Source organism: Sciurus carolinensis, chromosome 10 (genome assembly GCF_902686445.1).
Source record: "Sciurus carolinensis chromosome 10, mSciCar1.2, whole genome shotgun sequence".
Taxonomy (NCBI): Eukaryota; Metazoa; Chordata; class Mammalia; order Rodentia; family Sciuridae; genus Sciurus; species Sciurus carolinensis.
In genome coordinates, this window is record NC_062222.1 from 60,856,747 (window position 1) to 60,880,647 (window position 23,901).

A 23,901-nucleotide genomic window follows, 5' to 3' on the forward strand; every position below is an offset into this window, starting at 1 on the left:
CATTATTCAAAGTATTCATCTTAGGAACAAACTATTATTGTGGCCTTGAATGGCTGACCCCAAAGACCCCAATCCCTGGATTCTATAAATGTGACCTTATTGGGAAAAGGCTCTTTACAGATGTGATTAGATTGAGGAGTTTGTGATAGGGAGATTCCTGGAACGGCCAGTGGATCCTACATGCCATCGCAAGTATCCTTATGAGAGAGAGGCAGAGGAAGACTGCACACATACAGACCAGGAGAAGAGAATGTGCCAGGAGGCAGAGACTAGAGTGGCAGGGCCACAACTCAAGGAATGCCAGCAGCCACTAGAAGCCATTTGAGAAAAGGGATGAATTCATGTCATGAGCCCATCAATGGCTCACAACACTCAGGGAACACAGCCCTGCTGACACCTTGATTTCAGCTCAGGAATATGGATTTCAAATTTCTGTACTTTCCCTGTGTGACAGAATAAATTTCTGTTGTTTTAAGCCAATAAGCGTGTGGTAATTTGTTGTAGCAGCCTCAGAAAACTTATACACCTTTAATCATTACTACCTAAGAAACACAATGAAATTTCAAGTTAAATTAATGAATGTGGGGGACAAACACCTGAGAAAAATGATGATCCTATTTAAGTATGCTAGGGAGTCGAGCATATTTCAAAGAGGAAGAAAAAAAGTGTGTATAAAGTGGAAAGCCAAAAAAATGTCCAAAGAGCAAATTTAAAGTATGTTTAAATTCTTTCAAAAATAATTTGTCAGTAATTATGAAGAACATTAAAGCACTTCTACTCTTTTGTTCAGTAATTCTATTGCTAGGAATCAAAACTAAGAAGACATGCCAAAGCCAGAACAATGTTATGAAGATGTGCCCAATGGCATAATATTACATATACAATCAAAAACTAGAAACAATCTAAACAACCAAGTATTGCAGAGGCAAGTAAACCACAGTGTGTCTCCCTGGCTCCCTGGCTGAATGTCTTATACACCTATCAGAAATAATGTTTACAAAGAATTTGGTGCTAAAATAAAAAAAATCCTTGTGTTATAATATTACATGGAAAAAGCAACATATAAAGAATAAATCCATTATTGTCCTTCTCATTTTAACTGCCTAGAAAAAAATACCAGAAAGACATATGCAGCATTAGAGCTTATTTTTTCTTTCTTTCAACACTTTTAAAGGTTTTACTAAAATGCACCAGATATTCTAAGCAAAAGCCAAGGGGCACTATAAAGGGGGCAGCTGACAGCTACTAACGCTCTAGTTTTCTAGGTGACTGCAAGACAGAAGAATAACATTTTACCAGCCAAAACTCCCAAATGTCTTCAAATGTACCACATTATCTACAATGACTGAATATCTGTGAGTCATGTAGGAATAGATATTATTATCACTTATTTACACTGGGAGCACCCAAGGCACAAGAAGTTTTGGAGTCCACTCAAGGTCATCCTACACAAGCAGGAAGAACTGGGACAAAAGCCAAGCCATGTGATTCCGACCTGGAGCTTTAATCCCCCTCCCTGTGGTAATGGTGCAGCAAGGAGTCAGGCTTAGCTGGGGAGTGGGCAGTTCTTATCATCAAGCTTCAGAAAGACAAGGTCAAGGTCCCAAACCTACTCTAACTGGCTGACATTTAAGTATGCAAAGCCTATCAGGTAAACCTGTCTCAGGCTTCCCTATGATAACTTTCAGATTCATGAATAAGCCAAAGTATAAATTCATTAGTCTTTTATGAATATTGCTTACTACATATAATCACAAATACTCCAAGAAATATTCCACCTTTCAAATCAGTATCCTCTATTTACTCACTTGTGATTCTGTGTATTATTTGTATTAACTTATTGGTCCAAGCATCTCCTTACAACAGGGTTTTAGTTTTGGCACTTAACCATTTTATAAAATATTTTAATATTCTCAGACCCCAAAATTTTTTGCAAATACTTGGTTATAGCTATAATTTTACTTGTTGGGACAAATGAAAAAAAAAAAAAAAAAAAACTAACTCTCACAAAAGTTCAGAAGCTTAACCTAAAATACACAAAAATGTGTTTTAAAAATTATGTAGTATTTTTTCTCAAAATACTTATATTTTCATTTAGAATGTTAAAAACAACTTGACATTTGATATTTGTAAATAATTCTAAGGAACTCTTTTTCTAAGTAATTTAGAGCTCCAAAATTTCCTAGCATTAGAACATAATCAAAGAAATTATATTATTAAATGGTGAAGAAATGGATCATGGTCAAATTATAGCTAATTTTCAACTTTCAGATTTGGATTCAGCAATCTCAAGGCATCAAAAAATAATCATATAAAATCACCTCTCAAATGTTAATCAAAAACTTCATCCCCAAACTTTCCTCTTTCTATACTGGAACAGATGTTTTAAAAATCAAGCCTAGATTTACCTGTCAAAAATCGTGTATACTCATGGGCAATGTATATGCATAGACATATATATCATGAATTTGAGAAGTCACATCAATACAGCAACAAGAGAATAATTTTTTTTTCAAATCCTTAGTGAAAGATATTATTCATTTTTATCCTTTGAGTTAGTATTAGAAAATACATATATTTTTTACAAATCCCCAAAGAGCTTTTAACAAGGACTATATCACTGAATGAAAAATAAATCTCTGGAAGTAGAAAGTTTTTACTGCTATCCTGCTAGTTACATCTAAAACGTGATACTGGTAAGAGTTATCACAAAGAACATACTGAAAGATATATATGTTCCCAGTAGAATGGAAGTCCAATACCAACCAAAAGGTCTCTAGAACATCCTACAGATAGCCACAAATATCCCTGCCTCTTATGATTTGTGTGTTTGCATAACTTTAAGCACTAAATAATGCATATAGTACGATTACTTTTGAATATTTTAGAATGTTCACAGGATGATTCCTAATGACTGAAAACAAAGGAAACAAAGGCTTAGGAAAAATATCACATACTAACTGTGTACATATAGGGCACATTTTTTATAACCCTTCAAAGAAGACAGATGTCACACATCTCAAACATAAGAGTATTTATTAATGATTGTTTTGAAGTATCATATGTCAAATTTAACCAATGGATGCCTCTAAGAACCCAAAATCAAAACAGTTTTCCTTGAACCAATTTCTCAATGGAGTACTTCTTGGAAGAACCTAAATATATAATTTAACGAAAGAGCTGACAAGCAGCAGGCTAAGGTTTCTTCAGGAATTGATTTTTAGAATTAATGTATATGTTTGTCTAAAATCTCCATATTTGTTTAAAAAATGGAGACGAAACATTTCATTTTCTCATAGATAATAAATCAAAGAAAATTGAAGGCAGCTACATAAACAGTTCACTAACGGCATCTGTTGTATATGACACAGTGATCTCTAATGCAGAGCATTTAGCCTACTCACCTCTTTGCTGCCATTTTTGAATAAACATGTTTTAAAGCACCATTAATCTAAGCAATGCGAGACATTTTTCTTTCAAGAACAAACACATTTTCGACTTTGGACTAACTATACAACTGTAAAACCAAGCAGAAAAAAGAATTTTGTGATACCTGTTTACATTAAAAGTTGAACATGATACTACCACGTCTCTCCCATACAAAGGTGCATTGAAGATCTTGGGACATCTATATTCACTATTTTCTTTTCTTTTATTATTCTTCTCTATCATGGTACTCGCAGAGTAAGTTTTTCTAATACTCAGAGAACTCAGAAGAGGAAATTACAAGCTTCATCATGAATATAAAACAATTTTAGGACTCCAATAATAAGGAAAGGAACTTACTTTAATCAAAGTCATTTTAAGGAATATGCTAAAATGTGAAAGAACAAAAAAGTAAAATAACTAGTATAGAGAGCACACTCTCTCAGTATTCAGTGACCAAGACTACCATGTGTATGAAGAACTATAAGAAGTTTACTATTCTCGAATAATTCCAAATAACCAAAAGTCAAATCAACAACTCTTAGAAAAATTATCAAAAGATATGTCAGGGAAAATACCTATCTAGTTTTAGAAATGCCCTTTAAACTGTTATATTGGGGTCAATATGCAAAATAGAATATAGTCAGAAGGCAATCCTTAAAATGTCAATTCTTTAAAATAAAAGATGGGGCAAATGTGGACCAAGATCAGGAATCACAACATTACCAGAGACTATTTGGAAATGTCTACATAAATGATCATTAGGGCCTACTCTCTTCCTTCTCTCCCCACCTCCTGCCCCCATAATGGTTAAGTTTGTTGAGGGAAAATAGGTGGAGAAAGAAGGTATAAATGCTTACTGTTTTAAGAAAAGCTGGCCTGTGCCAATACATTGGAGAAACTGTTCAAGATCAGTTTATCTATGTGAAAATGTAACCCCTGGAATGTTGCCAAGGTCACAGAGACCCAGGGCAATCTCTGACACACAGTGAATACCATTTGTGTATTTAAGAGAACGTGGGCAGTGGGCTATTTTTATACTACGCATCTCACTGCAAACAAGTTACAAAAAGAAAATGCAGGTTCGTTGGGCTTTCTTATTTAATAATATTTCATTTCACTATCCTTTTTATGGATTTACTACAATATTACCAGTACTCTGCTCATGTGATACATGTGATTCCTTTCAAGGTGGGAGTTAGCAGCACTGTTTTTAAGCGAAATATGAGAGCAACATTACAATTTCCAAATTCAATTTCAATAACTACATTAACATGACAAGGTTCTCAAGAACTGCCAAAGACAACAGAAGTGAACTGTTTACCTTGAGTAGCACATTTCACTGTGAGACTCAGATTTTGTACCGCGGCCCGCTTTATGTTGATATCCATTTCAGAGTCTGCTACACAGCAGTAGACCCTCTCCACCATTCTTGCCTTGTTTGAGATTAATACCTCCCATTTACATTTTGCCTTCTACTGGTCAGAATGCCATTTTACAAGAATGGAAAGGCACCAAGAAATTTTGCCTGAAGTCATGTCAGACTCCAGCCACAAAACAAGTGTACCCAGTTCCTGAGCACTGAATAAAGAACATTTCTTTCCTCACTGATTAGAGAAATCTAATTTTAATTTGTTTATATGAGAAAGAATCAGCTGTTCTTTATTAGCATCATACCAAAATGTGTTTCCTGAATTTATGAAATAATAAAAAATAAGAACAAGAGAAGTCTGATTTTATCTAAGAACATATGCATTTATTTCTTCTTGGGAAGCCCACACACAACATGGTGAAGAGCCCACTTCACACAAATTTCCTATTCAAATATTTAAAAGGCATTGGGGTAAAGCCTCATTAAGAAGGACTGAAATGGCCCATTACTATAGACAGAGAGTGCCTGTCCTGGGATTGACTATAAACACTAAGTGCAAAGTCTGAAGCCAAAAGAGAACGTTGGGCTTGCAAATTTTCCTCTTTGAGAAGGTAAAAATATTTTTTCAGTCTGTGGACATTCTGACTCATTATTTTTCATTTTTTTATTCTAACATGTTTTCAATTCATTTATATTATAGAGGAAGACTTATTTGAAGCACATGTCACGTTGTTATATTTTCCTTTTGGTAAATTAGAAAGATTATATACAGAAAAACTTAAATTATACTTATAATCATTAATAACACTTAAAACTTACTGGATTCCACAGTGCTGAAATTTTTCTCCTGACATCTTCATTAAAATCGTCCAGGACTAGTATTCCCACTCTACAGATGAAGAAACTGATCAGGACATAAAACCATTCATATTGAACTCTAAAGTTCATTATCCCACCCTTCCTGAACCAAAGTACAACTGTATACTATTGACAAAATGCACTAAAATATAAAAACTTGACTGAGTTCACCTAATAGTTTTTAAGACTTTCAATAACCTATCTATAGTCTCCCCTTCCCACTGAATAAATCCATGTGCATCTCTCAAGGTCCAGGTTAGGACTCATATCTTCTCTTCATACTGATATAATTACTTCTTTTTTGAGTTATAGAATTTCACTATGAACTATGATTAAAAGTTATCTTTTCTTTTTGACCTCAGTTTCCAGTACAGTACCTAGTATACATTCAAAACACTTGTGTTCAAGAAAAGCTTGTTTAAAAAGGATGTATATGCATTTTATACATAAGTGATGAATCCTCAGAAAGAGAAATTAGGGAAATCTACCTCATTCACGACAGCCTCGAAAAAAATAAAATACTTGGGAATCAATCTAACAAAAGAGGTGAAAGACCTCTACAATGAGAACTACAGAACACTAAAGAAAGAAATTTTAAAAAACCTTAGAAGATGGAAAGATCTCCCATGTTCTTGGATAGGCAGAATTAATACTGTCAAAATGGCCACACTACCAAAAGTGCTATACAGATTCAATGCAATTCCAATTAAAATCCCAATGATGTACCTTACAGAAATAGAGCAAGCAATCATGAAATTCATCTGGAAAAATAGGAAATCCAGAATAGTTAAAGCAATCCTTACCAGGAAGAGCGAAGTAAGGGGTATCGCAATACCAGAACTTCAACTATACTACAAAGCAACAGTAACAAAAACAGCATGGTATTGGCACCAAAATAGACAGGTAGATCAATGGTACAGAATAGAGGACATGGACACACACCCAAATAAACACGATTTTCTCATACTAGACAAAGGGGCCAAAATATGCAATGGAGAAAAGATAGCCTCTTCAACAAATGGTGCTGGGAAAACTGGAAATCCATACGCAACAGAATGAAAGTAAACCCTTATCTCTCACCCTGCACAAAAATTAACTCACAATGAATCAAGGACCTTGAAATCAGACCAGAGACCCTGCATCTTATAGAAGAAAAATAGGTCCAGATCTTCAACATGTCAGCTTAGGATTAGACTTCCTTAACAGGACTCCTATAGCACAAGAAATAAAAGCAAGAATCAACAACTGGGATAGATTCAAACTAAAAAGCTTTCTCTCAATAAAGGAAACTATCAGCAATGTGAAGAGAGAGCCTACGGAGTGGGAGAAAATCTTTGCCACTCATACTTCAGATAGGGCACTAATTTCCAGAATATATAAAGAACTCAAAACACTTTACACCAAGAATACAAATAACCCAATCAACAAATGGGCTAAGGAAATGAACAGACACTTCACAGAAGAAGATCTGCAAGCAATCAACAAACATATGAAAAAATGTTCACCATCTTTAGTAATAAGAGAAATGCAAATCAAAACTACACTAAGATTCCATCTCACCCCAATTAGAATGGTGATTATCAAGTATACAAGCAACAACAGGTGTTGGTGAGGATATGGAGAAAAAGGTACACTCAAACATTGCTGGTGGGGCTGCAAATTGGTGCAGCCATTCTGGAAAGCAGTGTGGAGATTCCTCAGAAAGCTTGGAATGGAACCACCATTTGACCCAGCTATTCCACTCCTTGGCCTATACCCAAAGGACTTAAAATCAGCTTACTACAGTCATGCAGCCACATCAATGTTCATAGGTGCTCAATTCACAATAGCCAGATTGTGGAACCAACCTAGATGTCCTTCAATTGATGAATGGATAAAGGAACTGTGGTATATTATATACAATGGACTATTACTCAGCCATAAAGAATAATAAAATTATGGCATTTGCAGGCAAATGGATGAAACTGGAGAATATCATGCTAAGTGAGATAAGCCAATCTCAAAAAAAACAAAGAGTGAATGATAAACACTTATCATCTCGCTCATAAGCGGATGATGATACATAATGGGGAGTGGGAGGGAGGCAAGAATGGAGGAAGGAGGGACTGTATAAAGGGAAAAGAGGGGTGGGAGGGGTGGGGGAGGGAGAAAAAAATAACAGAATGAATCAAACACCATTACCCTATGTAAATGTATGATTACACAAATGGTATGCCTCTACTTCATGTACAAACAGAGAAACAAGTTGTACCCCATTTGTTTACAATTTAAAAAAGGATGTATATGCAAATAAAACATCTCAACAATGAGATCAAATAAAATTTCATGTCCTATAATTATGAATTCAAGCTAAACCTTATATTAAGGTTTCCCAAACTTTGATATACATATGAATCACGAAAACGTCTTTAAAAGGTAGACTATATTCAATAGGTCTGAGGTGGGACCTGAGATTCTGCATTTTGTAAGGTCGGGTGATGACACTGAAATTGGTTACCAGACCACCTTTTGGATAGCAATGACTTAATCTATTGGGATACACGTACCAGACTTGTTGAATTGTTTAGAAAGCTGTTACATTCCTCTTAGATGTTAACTTCCATTTAGACCTGGCACCAAACCTCAAGTTATTAAACTTAATAACTAAGAGCAATTACATGTTTATGTGAATTTCCCTAAATGAGACAATAAGCTTTTTTGAAAAGAACCATTTTTAATGATGTTAGTATATTTAATCCCGAGAGGCAGGACAGTGCTTTATATGTAGGGGAGACTCAATTTAATATTCGTCAAGTAAATAAAAATGAAGTACTTGACAATAAAATCTTATCATTGGTTTTTCTCTTTGTTAGGTCCTTGGCATGGTGCCTCATTGCAGGAGAGCCTGTGCAAATAAATGCTGAATGAACAAACAAGCAAGCCATTCTTTCTCTGGAAATCATCAGGTTTCAATCACCCCAATCAATGCCTATTTCTGGTACTTGATCACAATTCTAACAGATTTCATAAGCCCTAGATATGAATGAATCTGCAATGCTGGGGGAGGGCACAAACAACCTCTTTGATACTCTATTTTTGAAAGTTATCTCATTTTTCCCTCATCAGATGCTACATACTCTTTCATCCCAACATTTTCCTTTTGCTGTGCCAAGGATGAAATTCATGGCCACTACTGCTATGTTTTAAGCTCAGGCTGACTGCTATTTCTAAAACCACTAGTACCAGAAATATTATTGTTAACCATATGATGGAAGACACTATAACAACTCTCTTCCCCTTTGCTTTTTAAGTATCAGGCCCCTAGCTTTGCATGCACAGGAATATTACCAAACTGGGAAGAAATCAATGAAACTTTGAGTTCGTGCCTTAAACATACCGGGCTTTTTGTTTCCAGAATCCAGTCGTCTTATTTGCGGAGGAATGCTTATCATAATATCAGAAGTGGGTGGGTGTGACCGTTCCACTGAACCAAGACTTACTGCCTTACCTCTACACATTTAATAATAAGATTCACATGGCACGTAGGCAGGGAAAGTGCAAAATGTCTTAAGTTACAAACCATGTTAAGTCATCAAGTGCTTAATGATCAAACAAATATTAAGCACCTACTACGTACATTTTGTACCTTAGGGTGCTCTGAGGAATATATAAATGAATATCCTAATAAAACTTTGAGAAAATTCAGACAACAAAATTGTACCAAAATCATAGAAAAGGATAAAAGCCGTTCTTTATTACTTTAAAGCTTCATTTTTAGATAAAGTTTTGGGGGTACACAATGGACTTTAAAAGGATGCAACATTTGCCCTTTCCTTTAAAAATATCTGCCCTGGACTGAACTGTGCCCCCTCAAATTCATATGCTGAAGCCCTAACTTCCAATGTGATGGCACCTGGGGATGGAACATTAGAGAGGTAATCAGGTTCAGATAAAGTCGGGAGGGTGGGGTCATGAGGATGGATTAGTGCTCTTTACAAGAAAAAACACCAGAGAACACACTCTGCCTCTCGACCCTGGAGGACACAAAAAAGCAGGTGGCAATCTGCAAGCTAGGAAGAAAGCCCTCACCAGAACCCAACCATGTGGAACCCTGACCTTGGACTTCCAGGACTGTGAGAAAATTCATTTCTGCTGTTTAAACTTCCCGGTCTATGGTATATTGTTATATCAACCCAAGACAATTAATACAACTTCTCCTTTACATCTTATGTAAGTATTACTCTAAGGCATAATTATATTCATGTAGTTTAAACTGTCATAAATATATTTTTAGGATATATTAAGAAGTTGAGAGGTGAATGTAGTAAATAAATAGTCATACTTAAACTGCCAGTTGTTCATACAAATGCAAAAAAGAGGGGAAAAAAAGTCTTCATTTATTTTAACAAGTAACTCAGAAATACACTTTGGGGGTGGGGGAGTTACCTCATTAGCAATAAGTGCAGACATGCAGACATTCCCCTACACAAAACCTCTTTCAGCAGCATCAGAAAGAGAATGCTTTTTGCATGTGTCACTTCTCAGGTCCAAGTCTCTAGCACGCTTCTTGTTATATGCAATTAGCTCCATGCCAAGATTTAGTACATTTCATAATAAATCCCTTGACCGCATTAACTGTAGGCTTGGCAAAGTTGGAAAGGCTCTATTCACGAAGGCAGAAAACAAGCCACAGGACTTATCCCACAGCAAAATGCACTGCTAGATGCCAACACACTACAAATTCCAACAGCCGCACTGCTCTCCCTTCATCCCTCCCCCTCTATTTGGGGTGGAGCAGAGGGCAGAAAAATACAACCTGCCACATGACTGTGATTAAAGAGTATATAAGGGTGAAATAAGCTACAGATATTTGGTTTGTTTATTTCTTCTTCCTCCTAAATCTTGTTCCTAGCTTATTCCTGTGACCTAACCTCCAAATCCACCCATCTCACAAAAAACTAAAGTCACTTCATAGATGAGGGGCAGTTTACCCTCATTTAAACAGTAACCATCTGTTGCTTGCAGGAAGACTGGGGCTCCTTCTCAGGTCTCCCATTTAGAAACATGAAAGCCATGGTGATTCTGTCTGGGAGGCATTCTCTACAAAACAGCAGGAGCAACAAAAAGAGCAGACGGTACAGAACTATCGAGAAGTTTCTCGTTCAGAGTGCAATCTGTTGTTTCAAAGATTGCTTTTAGTAAAACAACACACACACACACACACACATATATATCAGAACTATAATACTGCAGAGTAGAATATGCACAAACTTTGGTGCTGCATGAACCTGAATTTTAATCTTAACTTGTATTCACTTTGCTAATTTGTGCCTCTATTTTTTCATCTGGCAAGTAGAGATAGTATAGAGCTATGGCCAGGCTTAGAAATATCTGGCTCAGAATGCCTATCACACATAACATCAATTCATAGATTATGACGTATTGTATACAAAAAAATTAATCACAATTTTTAAAATTTTCAATTTTTTTAAAGCTATGCAATTTATTCACAAGTAAATATAAACAAAAATAGGAGGATAAGGAATAAAATACCTTCATTAAAACTCAATTATGTTTCCTTGGAGATAACACATTTGAGACATCATCATTATACTATTTATGGTAAAAACTCATTTAGGAAGAGGTGGAATTTCAATGCCACACAAGAGACTTCCAGTACTCATAGACCAAAAGAACATCATTGTAAATTTCCTCTAGGTTGGCGTTCTAGGATACTATTAAAACAAGAAAAAATAAGACTCCTGAAATCTATATTTTATTTAAACAAAAAAAGTCCCATTTAAATTAGTATTAGGTACCACTATGTTAATCAGCTTCTAGTCCCTGGGACAAAACACCTGAGAAAAACAACTTAAAGGAGGAGAGATTTATTTTGGCTCACAATTTCAGGGTTTTCATTCCATGGCCAGCAGGGCCCATTGCTTTTAGGGCTGTGTCGAGGCAGACACATCATGGCAGGGCGATAAGACAAAGGAAAGCTGCTTATGTCATGGCATACCTCATGGAAGCCTGTGGGGACAGAGGGAAGAGGAAGGAGGGGCAGAGGAGGAGAGGACAAGGTGGGGACATAGCCTTCTACCGCACACCCCCAGTGACCTATTTCCTCTAATGAGGTCCCACATCCTACAATTTCTCCCACCTCCCAATAATGCCATCAAATTACTAATTCCATCAATGGTTTAGTCCAGCAGTGAGGTTAGAGCCCATGACCCAATCACCTTCCCAAAGGTCCCATCTACTTTTGCACTGAGGACCTAGCATTCAACACAGGAGCCTTCGAGGGACTCCAGATCCAAACCATAACAACCACAAGATTTTAAATGTTTTAATACTGGCAAAAAGTCTCAGGTTTTTGATGTAAGAAACAATGATTTCCTTAGAAATATGTTGTTGCTGTTGTTTTTTAGAAATTATTATACGATACTGAGACATATCATCAATGACTTTTCTAACAAAAGCCAATAAAGTTATTTAGTGCCAAAATATTTCAAATTGGGACTAGCCTAAAAAATTTGGGTCAGTGAAACAATTTATGAGTTCAAGAAAAATTTACAGTTAGCCTTCCTCTGCCTCAATCCCAGTATCCCTTCTTAACAATTTTAAACCAGTCACTACTTAATCTCGCTTTGCCTCAGTTTCCTTATCTGTAATATAATTAATAACAGAATTTTCTTCGTACAATAGTTGCAAAAAAATTAAATGATGTTTATCAGGTGCTCAGAATAATGTCTGATACACAGAAAGTGCTCAGTATCATCATCACTCATGTTATTATGAAGAATCATGTAGTCCTTTAACACCATCTATTTCTATTGCCAATACAACAAAGGAGCTGTCTCTATTTTTCTCTTCTCTGATTTTTCAGTTGGGCTATCTAATCTCCACCTTTGTTTTAGTTTTATATGCATATTTATTTATTTTTAAATGCTCACCCCATCAGTTCCTATACTAAAGTTTCTTGTCATCATTTGGTTGAATCAAGCTTCTGCTCTAGTAAATTCCTCAGAAAGAGCAGATGGGTACAAAATCCCATCTTGTATGTTAAATACTGGTTTTCTAAATTTTTAATATTTGGAGGATAGTTTGGATATAGAATATCGGTTCGCACTTTATTTCACTGAGAATAACAATAATAATAATAAAACTATGCCATTGTTGCCTTGCTTTGAATGTTAGTTTGAAAATATAATGCTAGTCTCTATTTTGTCTTTGTAAAATAACTTGCTCTTTTTTGCCTATTGGCCTTGAGGACTTTATCATGATCACTGACATAGGTTAAATCTCCAAGTTGAATGCATGAGGCTAATTTTCCCATGTAAGCATTTTCAATGTGCAGAGACTTGGGTGTTGGTGTTTTGCTTTTTCTTTTCTATTTTGAAAAGTTTTGCTGAATTACCTTCTCATCATTAGTTCCTTGAATTGATGTCTTCTTCTTCAAAGAGCCAAATAATACAAACATTACTTTTTTATTGCCTGTCTTCCATTTCCCCTCCTTTCTCTATGACCTACTGACATGGTTCCTCTTCTGCCAAGCCATGCAATTGGCCTACTGGTCCCTGCTGAGAAGCAGCAGTCAAGCAAAGGAGCACCAGAGTGGTGGCCCAGATGAACTGGAGCAAGTAGCAAGTATGGCCTGTAGCCTCACAGAATACACCACAAAAGAGCAGACCTAAGGCGCTATGAGCCAAAGCGCGTCACCTGTCACCCTTAGTGGACATGCCTGGGCACCTGATAGGTGCCTGCTACAATCTAGAACCTGGGAGCACAGAACACGTACAGCCACCCACTTCCTGACCTGTAGTGAGAAAATTAACATGGGGCAGACCTGAATTGAAGGTGGGACTCGAGAATCAACCAATAGGGTTAGTACATTTCCAAACGCTAATTAGCCTAAGTTTGGACCAAGAGCAGTGACCCAAGTGCTAAATAAACCCCAGACGAGCACACTCAGAGAAAATCTGTCCCCTTTGGCACTGCAAGAGTTCTGTTCCAGGTTCTATTCTTCAATAAATCCTACTCTTACACTCACTCATCCTGGTCTGTGGATTTCATTCTTCAAGTTCACGAAACAAGAACCCAAAAAGAAGAAGAAATTGACAGTGAGCTTCCACTCTTCTGGGAGACAGGGGCCTGCAACCTTACACAAACCCCACCAGCAGCAGCAGCAGGGGATTTTCATCTCAAAACTTCAATTTCACTACTTTCTTCTTTTGTATCATTTATAATCGCCTGGTAGTTTTCCTGTCTTTCTTTGATGCTGTTATTAATTTTCATTTGAGTCTATTTATCTTTATTCTTTGGATAATTTTGTATTTTTCTTCCATTTATTATCTGAGTTCTATGCACTATATTTTTATTTCTCCTTATTTCCTCCATTTGTTTTTAGTTTTTAAGTTCCCAATTGAAGGTGGTTTTCTTAAGGGCTTAATTCTATTCAAAATACACAGTTTTATCCTGCTTCCTGGTTATTTTCCCAAGTAGAAGTGGTATTTTCCTTAGTGGATATGTATGAAAACTGATTACCTCATTTTCTTCATTTGATCTGCAGGGATTTATCTTATTTTTGTCCATTTTGTGATGTTGAGGTATTTTACAAAATTCCTAGTTTAAAGACTCATTTTTCTGCCATTCTTGCAAAGTCCAGGTTCTCCAGTAGGTTTGTTTGGTTTGTGTTTGCTTGTTTTGGTGACAGGGGCAGAAGGGGTATAAATCCTCCAAGTTTGTGGTTCTCTTTTGTTTTATAGAATCCCAAATTTGTCCCCTTTCCTTCTTTTCCCCTTTACCATTTGTGTTACTCAGTTTTCCACTACCATAATCAAGTATCTGAAGATAATCTACTTAAAAAGAAGAAATTTTTGAATTTTTTTTTCAGTTGTAGATGGACACAATGCCTTTACTTTATTTATTTATTTGTATGTGGTACTGAGGATCAAACTCAGTGCCTCACACGTGCTAGGCAGGTGCTGTACACTGAGCCACAACCCCAGCCTCAGGAAATGTGTTTTGACTTACAGTTCTGGGGTTCTAGTCCATGATCAACGGCTCCACTGCTTTGGCACAGGGTGAGGCAGCACATCATGGGGGAGCCCGTGGCACAGCAAGCTGCTTACCTCATGGCAGCCAGGAAGTAAAAATAAGGAAAGGCCCGAGTCCCACAGGCCACCCGAGGACGCATGCCCAGTGACCTCAGACCGCCCACTAGGCCTCACCCACTCTCCATAACACCTTGCTGTGGATCAATCCTTTAACACATGTGCCTTCGGGGGACATTCCAGATCCAAACCATAACACCAGCCGCCAAAGAACTCCTTTTTCTTTACTTTTATATGCTTTTTTTTTTTTCCTTCCCTGAAAGGTTTTGCATTTGAAAAACAATTCCATCAAATTTTTGGCCTGGCAATTTAAATACCTCATACTTTGAAATCTTTTCCTCATTGCCTGGATCCCAATTTGCCCAGCTGTTTTGTGTGTATGTGTGTTTTCCCTAGTATTTCCAGATTTTGATATATGTAACCTTTGTGGTACTCTTTCCCACCCTCAAGTTCCCTGGCCAGTGTTGCTCTACTTCCTCCTATCAGTGTTTCCAGACTGTTTAAACTGCAAAGTTCTACAGCGTGACAGGGGCGAGGAAGGAGAGGGAAGGACTACAGGGCTCACAGGTAATCTGCAATTGTGGTACTCTCCCCCAAACCCAGTACTGGGGATAGAACCCAGGGCCTCACACGTGCTAGACAAGTGTTCTACCACTGAGCTACATCCAGAGCCCCACGCTCTAAGTGATGCTTTTGTGGTTTTACACTAAAATCTATTCCTTATCATTTTATTTCACATCATTTGGAAAAAAGATTTGAGGAGATTACCTACTACAAACTGTCCACTATCTTTAGCTATCTGCAAAGTATGGGGTCATTTTTAAAAACAATTTCCATGACTTTGAAAAGAATGTATATTTGACAATTTTGTAATATAATATAGAACATAGAGCCATTATAACAAACAGTATTTCTGTGACTCAACTCCAACAGTCTTGTTGATTTGGGACCTGCTTCATCAATCAATAATGAAGAATGTTATGATCAAAACTACTGAAAACATCTACTTGTTAACTTCTTGTAATTCAGTTAATTTTAAAATTAAAAACAAGCTTTTTTTTTAGATGCATACATTAGAAATTGTATCCTGCAGAATGTTTTAATTTTTTAACAAAATGGAGTGATTTTTTTTAATCTGCAGTAATGCGTTCTTCTCTAAAATGGTTATTTCCTATTGTTATATGCATACAAGCTTTTTCCTTATTATGATTTAGTGCACACACACACACACACACACACACACCATTTGAGTGGAAGACTTTTTCACTTTTTATCTTCAACCATTGTTATATATTAGACATGACACTTCTGAACAGCATAGCTAGATTTTTAAAAATTTCATTGTGACAATCTAGTTCTTGAACTAAAAAACAGAAGTACACACGTTTATTGTGATGACAGGTATATTTGAATTTATTTCTAACATTCAGTGTAGGCTCTTTATTTTTCCCACTTCTACTAAGCTTCCTTCTATAGGGAAATTTTGGTTCCAAGTATATCCTTTCACTGTAAATGCCACATTTCCAGAGTTGTGTCACCAATGCTTTGTCAGATCCAAAATTATTTTATTTTAACATTTTCCTTTTTTGGGCCTCTAAAGATTTCCCTTAATATATTCCTAGATCAAAAATACATTTAGAATTATATTTAATATTAAATTGAGCTTTATATATTTTTTAAATCCTGGAAAATGTTTTCTTAAATATTCATTCTACCAGATAGATAGAAGTCATGGTCCTTTTTCTATATAAATTTAACATCTCACTCCAAAACCACAAAGCAGTCAGGAATTTTGGCCAAATGTCTTTTGTATAAGTTTATTCCTTGGTTATAAGTATGTTAGCTCCAACCAAAAACCAAATATACTTTGCATTCCCTGTTTGTGGTTTTTAAAACAAATTGAAATTGAATAATGTTCAAACTCCATTCTATGTAAATCTCAGGATTAGGTCAATGAATTTGTAAAATACTTTTAAACATAATGATAATTTTTGATGGGGAAAGGCAGACTGGTGATTGAATCTAGAGGCACTGAGCTAAGTTCCCAGCCCTTTTTATTTTGAGACAGGGTCTCACTAAGTTGCTAAAGCTGGCCTTGATCTCACTATTCTCCTACTGCAGGCTCTCAAGTCACTGGGATTACAAGTATGTGCCATGCACCCAGTGAACGATGATTTTCTAAATAAAGAACAAATGTTTTCAATGTGCTCCTTTCAAACTAAGATTTGTTTTTAGCGATTGGATGGAAGAGGCATTAATATCTATGTTTTTAGTTATTGCTGCAAAAATAAACTACCCTAAAACTCAGCAGATCCAAAAATTAATAACTACTCATGTGTCTATGCATCAGCTGAGAGGTTCTTCAGTTCTCAGCTGGGTTCACTCAAGCATGTATGGTAAGGTGTAGGTTGGATAATTGACTGCTGATCTTGGCAAGCTCTCTTACATGTTGTGGGTCAACTGGTTGTTGGTTGGTCTGGTTGAGCTTGCCCTAGGTAGAAGGTCCTGGTTCTGCTCTGACTCCTCAGCTTCCACCAGGAGAGCCTGTCCTTGTTCTCATGTCAGTGGCAGAGTTCCAAAAGAGAACAGAAGTTAGCAGTCCCCTGACTACAGCCAATCACAAGGCCAGCCCAGATGCAAAAGATGTGGGACCATAAGTAGATGCCACATCTTAACAGAAAGAGCTACAAAGTCATATTGCAAAGAGTTCTTGTACACAAAAAGAGAAGGGAAGTTTGGAGACATTTTTGGAATTCATCAGTCACAATCTATAGGTATGAAACTTCTGTCTACAGTAGATATTTTATGACATGTCTTTTTATTTGTGTGTGAAAATTCCATAACACCAAAATAAGGCCATGTGAAATTTCTTAACTTCCCTGGGGGAGTCATAATTCTTACCCCATTTGATGGAATCTTCCAGTTAACTAACTTGAGGTCAATTTTTTTTTTTTTAAATACAAAAGCACAGACTACTAGGAAGCTAGTAAAGACTTTACCCCAAGGGCAATGGAAATCTATTAAGGACTTTTAATTGAAAAAGTTGTACCTCTGGTTTTGAATCCTTAGAGGAACATTCTGACTTCAAGATAGACAGTAGACTGAAATAGGCCAGACTAGTCAGAAAAAAAAATTTTTGTAGGTTATATGTATTTTTGGCCAAAAATGATACTGCCCTAGATCAGGGTAATGACAGTAGGAATGAATAAGAACAGGCCAATTTAAGGAATGCTTAGGGTTGGAACTGACGACACTGTTAAATGTATAACACATCTCTTATGTAGCAAATGTTCTTGTAGGTTGTGGGTATTCAATAGCCCATCTACTTACTCATGGAAGTTTTAGCTTAATGAATAATAGATACATTAAATTTTAAAAATCACATGTTCCTTAAAGGATGATTGAAAGTCATATGCTTTATCCTATCATAAATTGCAATATATCCCATTTATTGACATTAGTTCTACAAAAAAAGTGGAATGGGGTCACATAAACTGGCCTTGCTCATGTTTACTAAGATATCATGGTTTTTCTACATTGTGAATAAAAATGCTCTTAAGTAGTGCACTTACTCTCTATTTTGTCACAGTTTGTTCTACTTCCTATCATGTTGCCCCCACCCACCCTACTCCATCAACCCTCTGGTTAGAGAAATTTAAATTTTCAATCTTTTATTGAGAGAAACAGTCACAAATGTAAGCTTGGCACAATCATGACAAAGGAAAAATTCAAGCTAACTATGCATCCCATATTCTGTACCTTAAATTTTTCCCTCTATATATTGACCAGTCCTCTAGCTAGAAACTACTTTTTTACATACGTATATTAGATAAAATGCTTGTGAAAATTATTAAGGATTATTTAATGTTACTATAAGTAATTATATGACACTTATAATGTGACATCATATGTATTAAGAAATATATCATGTTATAATAACTATTACTATGATTTTTATTTGTTCTAATTAGTTATACATGATAATTGAATGCACCTTGATATATCATATATAGATGGAGTATAATATCTCATTCTTCTGGTTGTACATGATATAAAATCCCATCAGTCATATAGCTATACATGTATATATATGTAATAAAGTTTGATTCATTCTACTCTCCTTCCTAATCCCATATCCCCCCTTCATTCCCTTCTACCTAAAGTAACTCTATTCTTCCCTAGCCCCCAACCCTATTGTGAATTAGCATCTGCATATCAGAGAAAACTTTGGCCTTTAGTATTGGCTTATTTCACTTAGCATATTCTCCAGCTCCATTCATTTTACCAGCAAATGCCATAATTTCATTCTTATATAAGGCTGATTAATATTCCATCATATATATATATATATGTATATATATATATATCTCACATTTTCTTTATCCATTCATCTGTTGAAGGACACCTAGGTTGGTTCCATAGCTTAGCTATTGTGAGTTGAGCTGCTATAAACATTGATGTGGCTGTGTCACTGTAGTATGCTGATTTTAAGACCTTTGGATATAAACTGAGGAGTGGGATAACTGGGTCAAATGGTGGTTCCATTCCAAGTTTTCTGAGGAATCTCCATTCTGCTTTCCATAATGGTGGCACCAATTTGCATTCCCACCAGCAATGTATGATTGTACCTTTTTCCTCACATCCTTGCCAACATTTATTTTTGTTTTTATTCTTGGTAATTGCCATTCTGACTGGGGTGAGATGAAATCACAGAGTAGTTTTAATTTGCATTTCTAATTGCTTAAAGATGTTCAACATTTTATCATATATTGGTTGACTGATTGTATTTCTTCATATGTGAAGTGTCTGTTCAGTTCCTTAGCCCATTTATTGATTGGTTTATTTCTTTTAGTGTGAAGTTTTTGAGTTCTTTATATATTCTGGAGATTAATGCTATATCTGAGGTGCATGTGGTAAATATTTTCTTCCATTCTGTAGGCTCTCTCTTTACATTATTGTGTTTATATAATATATTCCTTAATACATATATTTGATTATGAAATATATTCCCTTTGGATAAAAACAAATAAGGTTATTAATAAGCGCTTGTTTTAAATGAAAATATTAAATATTAAATAATAAGAAACCCTTGGGGAATGACCTATCACAATAGTATTTGATTACTAACACAGAAAATATAAAATAAGAATATATATGTCAAAATGTGGTGGGATTTTAAAAAACCCTAATCTATCTTGTTGCTTCAACATAGACTCCTTTGAGATTCTGATAGTTGTAGAACAGAAAATGTACACATTTACAAATTCGGCATGTAGTTCCATTGTTCACAAACACCCTCTTCCAAAAAGCTTCCTTGAATGCACAATCACCAAGGTAAAGAAAAGTCTCTGGGCTGAAATACAACTGATACACTCCCTCACCAGTCCAATAAAAGAGGTAAACTCACTTACATTTCAATACTTCTATGGGAGGCCACCAGGAAGGGTAGAGAAGGAGAAAGAACCCTGAAATGAGAATTGGGTATAGCCTGAAAACACATGGGACCTCATAGAAGGGGACAAAGAAGAGACAAGACAAAGCATAAAGATCTCAATCTTTCTCATATTTCTTCCTGGGGTCAGTTCTCATATTCCTTATAAGCAACTTTAAGAGTGAGTTATCCATTTAATTTTTACTGCCAACCAAATCACAATAATAATATTTTTAACTATGAATTCCTACATTTTATAATCATAAAATCATATGAATGCTCTTTGAAAACCCAATTTAAGAGAAATTAGGAAAATTATCCCATTCACTATAGTCTAAAATAATAAAATATTTGGGAATCAACCTAACAAAAGAGGTGAAAGACCTCTACAATGAAAACTACAGAACACCAAAGAAAGAAATCAAAGAAGACCTTAGAAGATGGGAAGATCCCCCTTGTTCTCGGATAGGCAGAATTAACACTGTCAAAATGATCATACTACCAAAAAAGCTATACAGATTTAATGCAAGTCCTATCAAGGTTCCAATGACATCCTTCATAAAAACAGAAAAATCAGTAATGAATTTCATTTGGAAAAATAAGAGTACCAGAATAGCCAAAGCAATCCTTAGCAGGAAGAATAAAGCAGGAGGCATCACAATACCAAACTTTAAATTATACCACAGAGCTACAGTGACAAAAACTTCATGGTATTGGCACCAAAAGAGACATGAAGACCAATGTACAGAATAGAAGACACAAAGAAAAACACATGTATTACAGTTATCTCATCCTAGACAAAGGTGCCATAAACATACATTGGAGAAAAGAAAGGCTCTTCAACAAATGGTGCTGGGAAAACTGGAAATCCACATGTAAAAAAATGAAATCTCACCATGCCCAAAACTCAACTCAAAGTAGAACAAGGACTTAGGCATTAAACAGAGACCCTGTGCATATAGAAGAAAAAACAGGCCCAAATCTCCATTATGTCAGTTTAGGAACCAAATCCCTCAACAAGACTCTAAAAGCACAAGAGGTAAAATCAAGACTCAATAAATGGATAGTATCAAACTAAAAAGCTTCTTCTCAGCAAATAATCAATAATTTGAACAGAGAGTCTACTGAATGGGAGAAAAATCTACACCTCAGAGCATTAATCTCCAGGATATATAAAGAACTCAAAAAACTTAACACCACAAAAAGAAACAACCTAATCAATAAATGGGCCAAGAAAATAAACAGGCACTTCACAGAAGAAGAAACATGACTGGTCAAAAAATATTTAAAAAACTATTCAACATCATTAGCAATCAGAGAAATACAAACTAAAACTACAAAGAAATTTTATCTCACCCCAGTCAAAATGGCAATTATCAAGTATACAAGTAACAATAAATGATGGTGAGAATGTAGGGGGAAAGGTTTACTCATATACTGCTGCGGGGACTGCAAATTGGTGCAGCCACTCTGGAAAGCAGTATGGACATTCCTCAGAAAACTTGGAATGGAACCACCATTTGACCCAGTGATCCCACTCCTCAGTAGATACCTAAAGGACTTAAAATCAGCATACTATAGTGATGCAGCCAGATCAATATTTATAGCAACTCCACTCACAATAGCTAAGCTATAGAACTAACCTAGGTGCCCTTCAATAGATGAATGAATAAAGAAAATGTGATATATATATTATGGAATATTACTCAGCCATAAAGAATGAAAAATGGCATTTACCAGTGAATGGATGGAACTGAAGACTACTATGCTAAGTGAAATAAGTCAATTCCCAAAAGCCAAACACTGAATATTCTCTCTGATATGTGGATGCTAACACACAATGGGGGGTGGGGGGGAGCAAAAAGTTCACTGGATTAGACAAAGGGGATTGAAGGGAAGGGAGGGGAGAAGGGAATAGGAAAGACAGTAGAATGTATCAGAGATAACTCTCCTATGTTCATATATGAAAATGTGACTAGTGTAATTCTACATCATGTACAACCACAAAAATAGGAAGTTAAACTCCATGTATGTGTGATATGTCAAAATACATTGTCATGTATAACTAAAAAGAACAAATAAAAAAAAAACATGTACCATTATCTTTCATAAGTACTACAAGTCAGACTCACCTAAGTTCAAATCTCCACCCTACCAATTCTAGCTGGGTTATTCTGGATCAGATAAATAAAGTCTGTGTTTCTGATTTTCCTTATTTGTAAAGACTATGAACTTTTCTCTTAGTTACAGTTGTCAACCTGATAAAATATGTGCCAAGTGCTTTTAGCACAATACCTGACAAGTAGAATGCAAACGTAACTACTCATTATCAATCAGTAGAAAGGCAAAACAGCAATTCTTCAGAAAAATATCTGTATCTCTACACATATTGCCCATCCCTAAGCTAAGCTCCAATGAGGAAAGTAGTGTTTCTGTTTCCAGGATAAGGCAGACATATGGATGTATTCCTGTTTTCCTATACCTGTTTCTATAGGAAAACAAAATATATATGGTACAAGAATTATCCATCCATCCAGGAACAGAGAGAACACAAATGACTACAATGTTTCCCATTGCATGATCTGAGAAAAACCCTCCATGGGAAGGAGACAAGTTTTTTAAAAACTGAACAAGCCACAGAAAGATGTCACCCTCCTTCATTGGAGAAAAACCAGTGAGGAACAGCAAACTCAAGAGCCTTTTTATACAAGTAGTTCCAAGCCTGACTATCCATCAGATTCACTAGACAGCTTTTTAATAATTGTCAATCCTGAGTCTGGAATTGAGTCACGATCGTTCAGAGAAGGGAATCGGCATTTTCTAAAGTCTCCGATTTAAATAAGGTGCACAGCCAGGGTTGGGACACTGTCTCACCCTTACAGGAAGTCACCTACCTTCCTTTTGCTTAGACCTACTCCAGTATATCTCCACCTGCTTCACCAAGATAACTTTCAGATCTGGAAGCCACCCTGGCTGTCATCTGAGGTGAACTCAACAGCCTTATTGCACTGCTGATGTAAAGACGCCCCCACACAAGGCAAGATACTTGCCCAGGCCGAGACCTCGAACCCAGCTCCCATCACTGCCAAATTCCATATGCAAACCTTTGAAAGACAGAAAGGAGATTTTTCTGTCTTTAAATGTAGATTAAAGTATTATTTTAATTAATTGTTATGCCTTGAATTTCAGAGACAACCCTGAATTAGAAGAATTCTGAAATTCTGCTATTCTTGAATAAGAGCCAAAGATAAACAGTGTTCAGTTACTTTGATAAAAGGCCTTTCCTGATACAAAAATTCTGTTTTAGTAAATAATAAATAAATACATACTTTAATAGCATTTTATATGCTTTTTATATGCTTATTTTCCTAATTTAAATTAGGAAATCAATATACCTTATAATTGGTGTAAGTGCAGCATTTTCAAGGTACCAAGTTTTTTAAGAAATATAAAACTTTGTACTAACTAATTTTATACTATCCAGTATCAGTGTGTCCATATGCACTGATTTACTGACACTGAGATATGATTAGGCCAAATCATTTCCTAAAATGCTGAGATAATACTATAATAATGAAAGAACATGATAAAGATCTTCTGGACCATCAACAGGAAAAACATTCACTGGAAACTAGAAAAATAAAATATTAACTGAATCAAAATAGTTTCTATCATGTGTTCCATCATTACCTTAATCATTTTGAGAGCACCCTCCTGGTTCT

The 23,901-nt window shown here is 35.9% G+C and overlaps 1 protein-coding gene across 3 annotated transcripts in view; it reads right to left on the bottom strand.

The window, feature by feature from the left end:
* Bmpr1b (bone morphogenetic protein receptor type 1B) overlaps positions 1-23,901 on the bottom strand; it is a 399,910-nt gene that overhangs the window by 259,521 nt on the left and 116,488 nt on the right. The window contains exon 1 of one of the 3 annotated variants that reach the window (XM_047566824.1): positions 10,627-10,645. The exons of the other annotated variants lie outside the window; for them this stretch is intronic. The gene's annotated coding sequence lies outside the window, so the exon portion shown is untranslated. Of the gene's footprint in view, positions 1-10,626; positions 10,646-23,901 lie in introns of those variants that run through there. 3 annotated transcript variants of the gene reach the window in all.